Source organism: Macaca mulatta, chromosome 8, assembly GCF_049350105.2.
Source record: "Macaca mulatta isolate MMU2019108-1 chromosome 8, T2T-MMU8v2.0, whole genome shotgun sequence".
NCBI classification, from domain to species: Eukaryota; Metazoa; Chordata; class Mammalia; order Primates; family Cercopithecidae; genus Macaca; species Macaca mulatta.
This window is the reverse complement of record NC_133413.1, coordinates 25001017-25012656: the sequence shown is the minus strand read 5'-3', so window position 1 is coordinate 25012656 and position 11640 is coordinate 25001017.

The following is an 11640-nucleotide window of genomic DNA, read 5'->3' as shown; positions in this document are numbered from 1 at the left end:
TATTATATTTACAAAACCTATCTTCTCAGATACCCAGCAAGAAGAATAAAAAAGGGCCTAGAATAAAGACAAAACTGAAGTGCAGACAGAACTCAGGTAGCTGAGTCATGAATTTCCTTTCTGAGCATGGTTGTGAGAGGAGATTCAGGAGATCTGACAGGTCCCCCGTGCCTAGACTGGAGGGCATTCAACTCCAGGGGAAAAAGGATGAGCAGGGGGCACCCGTTTGGATTCTGGTTCCACCAGCCCTACCCACACTCCATGCTGGCTTAATGGAAGTGGGAGCAGGCCACACCGTGGCATTGTTTTGTCTGCCCAGGTTCCCTGGACTGGGCATGTGAGGCTGAGAGGCAAGTCCACTTAGCACCACATGTTTTCTCTGAAAACACAGGCCCAGCTTTTTTGACAAAGTCGCTGTACCTCCCCGAAATGGAGGAACAAACCCAAAACCCAGGAAGCAAGCTATGTCCCCACCTCTTTAGAGCTGGGTCATGCTATTGAGGTGTTCAACAAATTCAGAGAGAGACTCAGTAGGAACAAGCTCCCGGGGAAGGCTGCCCAGGAATCTAGTTTCTAGTTTCTACCAAACCCTCTTTAGGCAACTCAGAGGTTAAACAGGAAAAAGGTATCAGTGTCCAGGTCTCCATCATGGGTACAGGTTATCTAGAGATTCCTAGATAAACAGGGAAGGGAGTCAAAGCACAGCTACCCACACCTTTGGGGGCAAACAGCAGGTAAGGCAGAATGGTCACCGTTCAAAGGTGAATAAATGCAACAAAAGCAGCACAAACGATGGGCAGAATTTCGAAAGAAAGAGAAAGAAAGAAAGAAAGAAAGAAAGAAAGAAAGAAAGAAAGAAAGAAAGAAAGAAAGAAAGAAAGAAAGAAAGAAAGAGAAAGAAGAAAGGAAAGAAAGAAAGAAAGAAAGAAAGAAAGAAAGAAAGAAAGAAAGAGAAAGAAGAAAGAAAGAAAGAAAGAAAGAGAAAGAAGAAAGAAAGAAAGAGAAAGAAGAAAGGAAAGAAAGAAAGAAAGAAAGAAAGAAAGAAAGAAAGAAAGAAAGAAAGAAAGAAAGAAAGAAAGAGAGAGAGAGAGAGAAAGAAAGAAAGAGAGAGAGAAAGGAAGAAACCAGAGCAAGGAACAGATACAGGATAAGAATATTTTGGAAGACTCTCTTGAGAAAACAAGAAATTTCCAGTTAATAACTGCTTCACACTCTCAAGGAGGTCAAAGCCTGATTTCCATGTTCAATGCGTAAGCTATGAATTGAGATGAAAGGGAACTGTCAGAGCTATGGAAAGACGTGAAAGAGGCAATCATGTTCATCATCAAACCAGCAAAGCTAGAGTCAACAATGTTGAAAACCGGTGATATGGAGTAAAGGCTTACAAAAATCAAGATAGTTGCTACTTATTGACATAAAGCTTGCCATACAAATTGCACTTTAAACTTTGTAGCAGCCCTCTCAGATGAAAATTATTACCCATATGGTATGGGGATAAACTGAGGTTTAGCCAAAGGAGACCCAGAGAGTTGGAACTCAAACCCAGATCTAGCCTGTCAACCCCCTGCTTTTCAACACCCCAAGGTGAAGACTCTCCAACTTTAGCATGTCATTACAATTGTCTTTTTTTTTTTTTTTTTTTTTTGAGGCAGTCTCACTCTGTCATCCAGGCTGGAGTGCAGTGGCACAGTCTCGGCTCACTGCACCCTCCTGGGTTCAATTCTCCTGCCTCAGCCTCCCGAGTAGCTGGGACTACAGGCATGTGCAACCATGCCCGGCTAAATTTTGTACTTTTAGTAGAGATGGGGTTTCACTATGTTGGCCAGGCTGGTCTCAAACTCCTGGCCTCAGGTGATCTGCCCACCTCGGCCTCCTAAAGTGCTGGGATTACAGGCATGAGCCACCGCGCCCAGTCTAGGATTATCTTAATCCTGTGGCCAATAGCCAGGTACCAAAGTCAGGGGTTAAATAAATTAGATGTACCTTATCAGTGGGAGAAGCAGGCTGGGTGTGAGCTACAGAATTTTACCCAAAACTGGAAGTATAATTGAAAGATTATGAAAGGATTGAATCCAGGGCACATGGGGTAGCAAACGGCGAATCACAAGGTCAGGAGATCAAGATGATCCTGGCTAACACGGTGAAACCCCGTCTCTACTAAAAATACAAAAAAATTAGCAGGGCGTGGTGGCGGGCGCCTGTAGTCGCAGCTACTCAGGAGGCTGAGGCAGGAGAATGGCGTGAACCCAGGAGGCAGAGCTTGCAGTGAGCTGAGATCATCACACCACTGCACTGGAGCCTGGGCGACAGAGCGAGATTCCGTTTCAAAAATAATAATAATAATAATAATAATAATAATAATAATAATTCGCCAGGCATGGTAGCGCATGCCTGTAGTCCCAGCTACTTTGGAGGCTGAGGTGGGAGGATCATTTTTGCCTGGGAGGTTGAGGCTGCAGTGAGCTGTGGTTGTGCCACTGTACTCCAGCCTAGGTGACAGAGTGAGACCCTGTCTCACACACACACACACACACACACACACACACAATGTAAATGCAACAATATTTTATTAAAACACAAGAAAATGTGAATCTACAAATTAAAATGGTGTTCTAGAAAATAAACATATAAATAAAAGGTTGATCCAGATTATGGTAAAAATATTTTCTCTGAGGATTAAAAAAATGAATTTTGATTTAGGCAAAATTCAAAAGAAAAAAATTAAGTGGCTGACAGATTTTTCCTAGCAACTCATCTGCCGGAAAACAACGGAACAGTATCTGTAGAATTTTACATGGAAAATGTTAAGACTGGAAAATCCTGTAAACTGTGATGGCAACAGAAAGATATTCTCAAACCTGCAGTCACATTCTGCCAAGAGAAATGGAGTGATGCTGGCCTGTCAGGTGGAGACGCCAGGCCGTACTGGCAGACACTGTGTGGGGACAGCCTGCCACGTGTACCGCATAGCTTAACTCAAAAGACGTCTTGCAAAATCCACAGATAACTTTTTTTTTTCTCTAGTGAGCTCTTCAATCTCTTCCAGCATAGATCGCCCAGACTAGCCTCTTTGATAACCTCCAGCTAATCATTAGAAAAATCACCCTGTCTAGGCTGGCACCTTTTTCTTCTTTATCAGTCCTCGCATTGGTTTGTTTGTTTGTTCGTTTAGGTCTTTGTCCCTTGGTAAGAATCTAATGGCTGTCTCCTTGGTGTGCTTGTGAACTAGTTACCCAGCTAACGAAATATTTCTGAGTTATGCTTTGACATTCACGGTCCTTCCCGGAAAGCCACTGGAAGACATGGTCCCGACAATCAAGAGACGAATTCAGATATATGATTCACAAGCTGGGATGTCCTGGGAGAAGACGCCTTGTGCTAAGTCATTTACTTAAAACATTCAATTAACTTAAATAATCAGAGTAACAAAATGGTATACAAATATTGTAAATCTTGAAAGGAGGGCTATAGAATGTAATAACAAAAGCAATTTCTTTTCTTTTTTTTTTTTTTGAGACAGAGTCTCGCTCTGTCGCCCAGGCTGGAGTGCAGTGGCCGGATCTCAGCTCACTGCAAGCTCCGCCTCCCGGGTTCACACCATTCTCCTGCCCCAGCCTCCCGAGTAGCTGGGACTACAGGCGGCTGCCACCTCACCCGGCTCGTTTTTTGTATTTTTTAGTAGAGACGGGGTTTCACCGTGTTAGCCAGGATGGTCTCGATCTCGTGACCTCATGATCCACCCATCTCGGCCTCCCAAAGTGCTGGGATTACAGGCGTGAGCCACCGCGCCCGGCAGCAATTTCTTTATTGCCATAAATTGGGACAGGAACCCCGGAGTACATTCCAAAGTGTCGGGGGTAGGAGCAGAGGCATATAACTGTGGCAAAGTCAGTAAATGCTATGTTTTCCAAATAATTGCCAGAAGTTAGGGAAGTTGGTTAAGAAAGAAACACTGCCCATATAGAAAAATGTAACTGGGGAGGGAGAGGAAGCCAGAAAAAAAAAAAAAAAATCAGTGATAGAAGTAATACCAAAGTGTTTTAAGGAAACCAGAGGTGGGATAATTCAATTATATTACAAACATTAAAATGGATTAAAAATAGGCTGGGCGTGGTAGCTTATGCCTGTAATCCCAGCACTTTGGGAGGCCAAGGTGGGTGGATCACTTGAGGTCAGGAGTTTGAGACCAACCTGGCCAACATGGCAAAACCCCGGGTGTGGTGGTGTACTTCTGTAATCCCAGCTACTGGGGAGATTGAGGCATGAGAATCACTTGAACCCAAGAGACAGAGTTTGTAGTGAGCCGAGATTGCGCCACTGCACACTCCACCCTGGAGAGAGAGACTCCATCTCAAAAAAAAAAAAAAGGTTCAAAAAGCGAAACATTGTTATATGTTCTTTACCCAACTCACACTTAGACCAACTCACACTTAGAAGAACTCGATGCAAATTCATTTAAGGATCCAAATAGACTGATCAAAACACCACACAGGGCTAAATAGAGAATCACAGAGGAACCACATTCACTTCAGGACAAGTCAAGGCTTTGTATCCATGCCTCTAGTGTTTACCTTTTTTTAAAGCGGTACTAACAAAAGCAAATTGACATAAAAACCGGAAAGTTCAGACATTTGAGGAGATCAACTTCTCACTGTTTGCAGAATATTTGTGTTTTTGGTGGGTTGTTGTGTTCGTTCGTTTGTTTGCTTTTGAGACAAAGTCTCCCTCTGTCACCCAGCCTGGAGTGTAGTGACATGATCATAGCTCACTGTAACCTGGACTCCTGGGCTCAAGCCATCCTCCTGCCTCTGGTACCCGGAACTACAGACGCACGCCAGCACACCCGACTAATTTTTGTATTTTTTTGTAGAGACGGAGGTCACACTATGTTGCCCAGGCTGGTTTTGAACTCCTGGCTCAAGCCATCCTCCTGCCTCAGCCTCCCAAAGTGCCGGGATTACAGGCATGAGACACCGCACCTGACCTTTGATTTTTTCTTTTTTAACCTAAAAAATCCAAGAAAATCAACTAAGAAACTTTTTTTTTTTTTTTGAGACGGAATCTCGCTCTGTCGCCCAGGCTAGAGTGCAGTGGCCAGATCTCAGCTCACTGCAAGTTCCGCCTCCTGGGTTTACGCCATTCTCCTGCCTCAGCCTCCTGAGTAGCTGGGACTACAGGCGCCCACCACCTCACCCAGCTAATTTTTTGTATTTTTTTTAGTAGAGACGGGGTTTCACCGTGTTAGCCAGTATGGTCTCGATCTCCTGACCTCGTGATCCGCCCGTCTTGGCCTCCCAAAGTGCTGGGATTACAGGCTTGAGCCACCGTGCCCAGCCAAAAATCAACTGAGAAACTCTTACAAGCCAGAGCTGTTTTCAGAAGTGAAGAGCATTCTGGAGCCAAGGCAGTGGGAGTGATTAAAGGGCAAAGAAAGGCAGAGATGGTGGAGAAGGAGCCAGAACTAGAGAGGGAAAGTGGGAGAGAGGGGAGGGTGCGGAGGTGCAGGGGCTGGTGGGAGAGGGGAATGAGTCATCTTCCCTGGTTCCCGCTCTACCTGATTAGCCTCTGTGTGTGCCACCCCAGCCAGGAGAGTCCCCACCACACTCCCCAAATCTCTGACACTTTTGTTGCCCCTCAGTTCCAAGGAGACCTCAACCTCTCCAGAGTTCTAGCCTCTTCTTAAAGGGCCAGAGTCATGGGAACCCAGATGGGGTGAGGGGGTCTCCTGTGAAGGTCTCCTTACAATGAAATGACTTTGCAGAAATTTGGACACTACCTCCCAATGCAGATTTATGGCCCGGCATGGCGGCTCATGCCTGTAATCCCAACACTTTGGGAGGCCAAGGCAGGGAGATTACCTGAGGTCAGGAGTTTGAGAGTAGCCTGGTCAACACAGTGAAACCCTGTCTCTACTAAAAATACAAATTAACCAGGCATGTTGGTGGGTGCCTGTAATTCCAGCTGCTTGGGAGGTTGAGGCAAGAGAATCACTTGAACCCAGGAGGCGGAGGTTGCAGTGAGCCGAGATCACGCCACTGCCCTCCAGCCTGGGCAACAGAGCGAGACTCAGTCTCAAAAAGTAAAATAAAATAAAATAAAATAATTTGAAAAAAAAATCCAGACTTATTTTCTCTAGCTCAAAAGGCAACCTCACATCAGAGCCTGTCTGTGGCCCCACTGGGGTCCAAGGGGATGGAGGAAAAATAGATACTAAAAATGAATATTAAGCCTTTGTAACAGCATAAGAAGTACCTATGTTTAAAAGCTCAAAGGTTATGAAAAAAAAAAGGACACAAAATTGATCTTACTTACTAAACAAAAGGCAACAGAGGCTGGGCGCAGCGTCTCACTCCTGTAATCCCAGAACTTTGGGAGTCGGAGGCAGGCAGATAACTTGAGGCCAAGAGTTCAAGACCAGCCTGGCCAACATGGTGAAACCCCATGTTTACTAAGATTACAAAAACTAACCAGGCGTTATGGTAGGCATCTGTAATCCCAGCTACTCAGAGGCTGAGGCAGGAGAATTGCTTGAACCCGGGAGGCGGAGTCTGCAGTGAGCTGAGCTTGAGCCACTGCACTCCAGCCTGGGTGACAGAGCCAGACTCCATCTCAAGGAAGAAAAAAAAAAAAAAATAAAAGGCAATAGAAAAGACAGTGAAGGAAAATACACTGAAATGTGGGCAGTGGTTGTCTCTGAGTGCTATGATTATCAGTTGTTTCCTCTTTAGACTCCTGCTCTTTTCACATAAAATTGTCTGTAATGTATGTATCCAAATGTATATCTCTGTAGTGTATGTATAATATAGGCATGCGAGGCCAGGCGCGGTGGCTCATGCCTGTAATCCCAGCACTTAAGGAGCCCAAGTCGGGCAGATCATGAGGTCAGGAGATTGAGACCATCCTGGCTAACACGGTGAAACCCCATGTCTACTAAAAATACAAAAAATTAGCCGGTTGTGGTGGCAGGCGCCTGTAGTCCCAGCTACTCAGGAGGCTGAGGCAGGAGAATGGCATGAACCCAGGAGGCAGAGCTTGCAGTGAGCTGAGATCACGCCACTGCACTCCAGCCTGGGTGACAGAGTGAGACTCCGTCTCCAAAAAAAAAAAAAAAAAAAAAAAAAAAAAAAAAATATATATATATATATATATATATAGGCATGCAATTTTCATAAGCTATAGGATATACCTATTTTTTATTCTTCCCAAATCATTCAAAGTAGCACTACTTGCAAATTTGGCAAAATTTTGAAAATGTATTAACTAAGCAAACATTTTTTAAAATGACTCTCCCTTAATTGCAAAGTGCACTGATTTCCAGCCCTCCCCAGTGCAGTCCCATTGGGCAGGACATGGCGTCACTAAAGTCACTAGAGCAGTGTCCGCCCAGCCCAGGTCCTGGGGAGGGCTGGGGTCAGTATCCTCATTAATTGGGCTTGTACTGTGCACCTGGCACTTTACATCCATTACCCCATACAATCCCCATGGAAATCCCGCCAAGTAGGTGTTATTACCCCAGTTTACAGACATAAAAATTGGGTCCCAGCATTCAGTAAATGGCCCAATATTAACGTGCTACTAAACAGCAATACTGTGCTTCCAACCGAGGTGAACATCCCAAAGCTCGTGCTCCATTCCAGTGATTTCCAACAGTTATTAGCTGTGGAACCCTCTGCTCAAACAAATACTACCCTGGTGAATTAGCTTGCCAGGGCTGCCATACCAAAGTAGCACAGGCTGGATGGCTTAAACAACAGAAATATATTTTCGCACTGTTCTAGAGACTGGAAGTCCATGATCAAGATGTCAGCAGGGTTGGGTTTCTCCGAGGCCTCTCTCCCTGGCTGGCAGATGGCTGACCACTTGCTGCCTCTTCACGTGGTGGTCCTTCTGTGCACCGTGCACCCCTGATGTCTCTCTGTGTCCAATTTTCCTCTTCTTCTTCTTTTTTTTTTCTTTTTTGAGACAGAGTCTTGCTCTCTCTCCCAGGCCAAAGTGCAATGGCGCAGTCTCAGCTCACTGCAACCTCTGCCTCCTGGGCTCAAGCAATTCTCGTGCCTCAGCCTCCTGAGTAGCTGGGATTATAGGCATGCACAATGTCCAGCAAATTATTATTATTATTTGAGACAGAGTCTTGCTGTCAGCCAGGCTAGAGTGCAGTGGCACGATATCGGCTTACTGCAACCTCCACCTCTTGGGTTCAAGCGATTCTCCTGCCTCAGCCTCCCGAGTAGCTAGGACTACAGGCGCCTGCCACCATGCCCGGCTAATTTTTTTTTTTTTTTTTTTTTAGTAGAAATGGGTTTTCACCATGTTAGCCAGGAAGGTCTCGATCTCCTGACCTTGTGATCCACCTGCCTCAGCCTCCCAAAGTGCTGGGATTACAGGCGTGAGCCACCATGCCTGACCCCCAAATTTCCTCTTCTTATATGGACTCCAGTCTTACTGGATTAGGGCCCACCCTAACAACCTTATTGTAACCCAATCACCATTTTAAAGACCTGATCTCCAAATGCAGTCACATTTCAGAGTGGAGGAGGACTGGGGGGTGGTTAGGGCTGCAATGAGTGAATGTAGAGGGGTCATGATTTAGCCCATAACACCTGGACTTTAATGTTTAAATGGGGTCTGTTCTGGTGGAAGCTGGGCTGAGGGGCTTGGAGTCTAACTTTCCAATTCCCTCCCTTCAACTTCCTAAAAAGCCTCTTTACGGCCTTGAGAGGGAAATATTAGGAAATCACTAGTTTTTATGGCTTTGGAAAAAGAGAAAATATTCAAGGAAACTCAGTAAACTAAAACACCACACATGAGTCATTTCTGTGAAAATACAGATGGGGCCATCAGCTAATTTAATATGAATGCCGACACAGTTCATTTGATGTTTTCCTCAACTCGCCCAGAATTTCTCTGTGTTGGCCAGAATTACCTCTGAATTATTTTCCTCACCAACTTCTGCAATTAAAAGGATAAGGCCAAGTGCAGTAGCTCACACCTGTAATCCCAGCACTTTGGGAGGCTGAGGCGGGTGGATCTCTTGAACTCAGGAATTTAAGAAAAGCCTGGGCAACAGAGCAAGAACCTATCTCTACAAAAAATACCAAAGATTAGCCAGGTGAGGTGGCACATGCTTGTGGTTCCAGCTACTCAGGAGGTTGAGGTGGGAGGATCACTTGGGTCCAGGAGATCAAGGCTGCAGTGAGCCATGATTGCGCCACTGTACTCCAGCCTGGGCAACAGAGTGAAACCTGTCTCAAAATAAATAAACAAATAAATAAAAGGATAAATACTCCTCCAGGAGACAGTAAGCTTTACCCTTATGTATTTATAGTTGAAGATAAAATATTGACTATTTTGGTGGCATAACTAGCATATTTGATACCAGGTGAACTGATCATTTTTAAACATCTTCCTCCTCCAAACAACAGAGTTATTTTTGGCAATAATTACATAGTAATACGTAATAATCAGCACTGTCTTGATTTGTTCTTTATCTGAACAACAATGAACACTTTGAAAAGAATAAATTTCCATTTAAAGATATTCAAAGTTGGTAAAATATTTCATGCATGAACTAAAATTTTCACTTACCAAATAAAAGTATACCACGTGGTTTGTTCTTTTCCACAGTTTATTTATTTATTTATTTATTTATTTATTTAAGATAGATAGGGTTGTCCAGGCTGAAGTGCATTGGCACAATCATGGCTCACTGCAGCCTCAACCTCCCAGGCCCAAATGATCCTCCCACCTCAGCCTCCTGAGTAGCTGGGACCACAGGCGTGTGCCACCATGCCCAGTTAATTTTTTAATTTTTGTAGCGATGGGGTCTTCCTATGTTGCTTACGTCAGTTTTGAACTCCTAGACTCAAGTAATCCACCCGCCGCAGCATCCCAAAGTGCTGGGATTACAGGCATGAGCCACCGCGCCCAGCCCACTGTTTTGAATGTTAAACACAAGCAAAACTCCAAGTGGCCATAGACAATGACATAATTACAGTAACTCATGCTCTGTGTCCTTGGTCTTTACCATTACTACACTGTCCTGGCTTATTTTGAAGCTACTATTTAAACCCAGGAATACATATTATCATAAGGGTTGAAGACAAGCTGCAACCACAAATGAGCTCCAGTGATTCCAAACCATTAAGAACCTACCTGCAAACTGAGTATGTGAGGCAGCCGCCGGTATCATTGTGAGTTCTCTGAATGAACTTCCAAGTACAAGGGTTAGTAAAGCCCAGGTGATAGGAATGTGCCCACTGAAGCTCAGATAACCACAATAGTTATTTGGAACTTAGACCAATAAATCCCCCACATTGTTTAGAACTGTCAGCACACGGTGATAGTGAAAAACAGACTGGGTTCTCTTCTTGTTTGTCTCTCATCTGCAGACAATGCCTCCCTCTGTGCCTGCCCCTGGAACAGAGGGCTCCCACTGCCTGGTTCTCAGCACAACTCAATGATGGCCATTCTCAGTTTCCATTACCTTATAGGTTCGGGTTTCCTTTTTCCTCCCCAGCCCCTTTTGGTTTTCTTTTCTGGCTCCTCCTCTCCTACTCAACCTCTAAAAGCTGGAATGCCTCGGGTTCCATCCTAGGCTGACCTTCAAGTTTATTCCTCCTCAAGTTCTCACCATCTCAATATATGGCACCAGCGCCCACCCACTCGTTCAAGCCCACAGTGTATTAATCACCCTTTATTTCTCCCTTCCCACCCTACCTTAAGCCTTCGGGAACCTGTGGGTTCTGGCTCCAGTGTATACCTGGGAACTGGCCGCTGCTGACACCCTACTCCTATTGCTCTCTACTTAGGCAGACCTTCTTTTATGGGCTGATGTCTCCCCACGCCCCCAAAAAATCGTATGGTGTGGCTGGGCATGGTAACTCAATGCCTGTAATCCCAGCACTTTGAGAGGCAGTGGCAGGCGGATCAGGAGGTCAAGAGATCGAGACCATCCTGGCCAATACGGTGAAACCCCTTCTCTACTAAAAATACAAAAATTAGCCAGGCGTGGTGGTGGGCGCCTGTAGTCCCAGCTACTCAGGAGGCTGAGGCAGGAGAATCGCTTGAACCCAGGAGGCGGAACTTGCAGTGAGCTGAGATCCGGCCACTGCACTCCAGCCTGGCGACAGAGCGAGACTGTCTCAAAGAAAAAAAAAAAAAAAATCATATGGTGAAGTCCTAACCCCCAGCACCTCAGAATGTGACTGTATTTGGAGATATGGGCTTTAAAGAGGTAATGAAGTTAACATTAGGTCATTAGGGTGGCCCTTAATCCAATGAGACTGTTGTCCTTACAAGAAGAGGAGATTAGCACACAGACTCTCATAGGAGGGAGCCCATGTGAAGACACAGGGAGAAGGCGGCCACCCACAAGCCAATGAGAGGCCTGAGAAGGAATCAACCCTGCCAGCACCTTGACCTTGGACTGCCAGCCTCCAGGGCTGCGAAAGAGTGCATTTCAGTTAAGCACCCAGTCTGCCGGATTGTATTAAGGCAGCCAGACCTGCCTAAGGCACCCTCCTCACCACTCTTCCCGCTTCCCACTCTGAAAACTGCCTTTTTCCCTCTTGAGAATTGATTGTTCATGCACCTTACTGGCTCCTTATCCCCTTTGAGGTTTTCTTTTTCTTTTAGATTTGT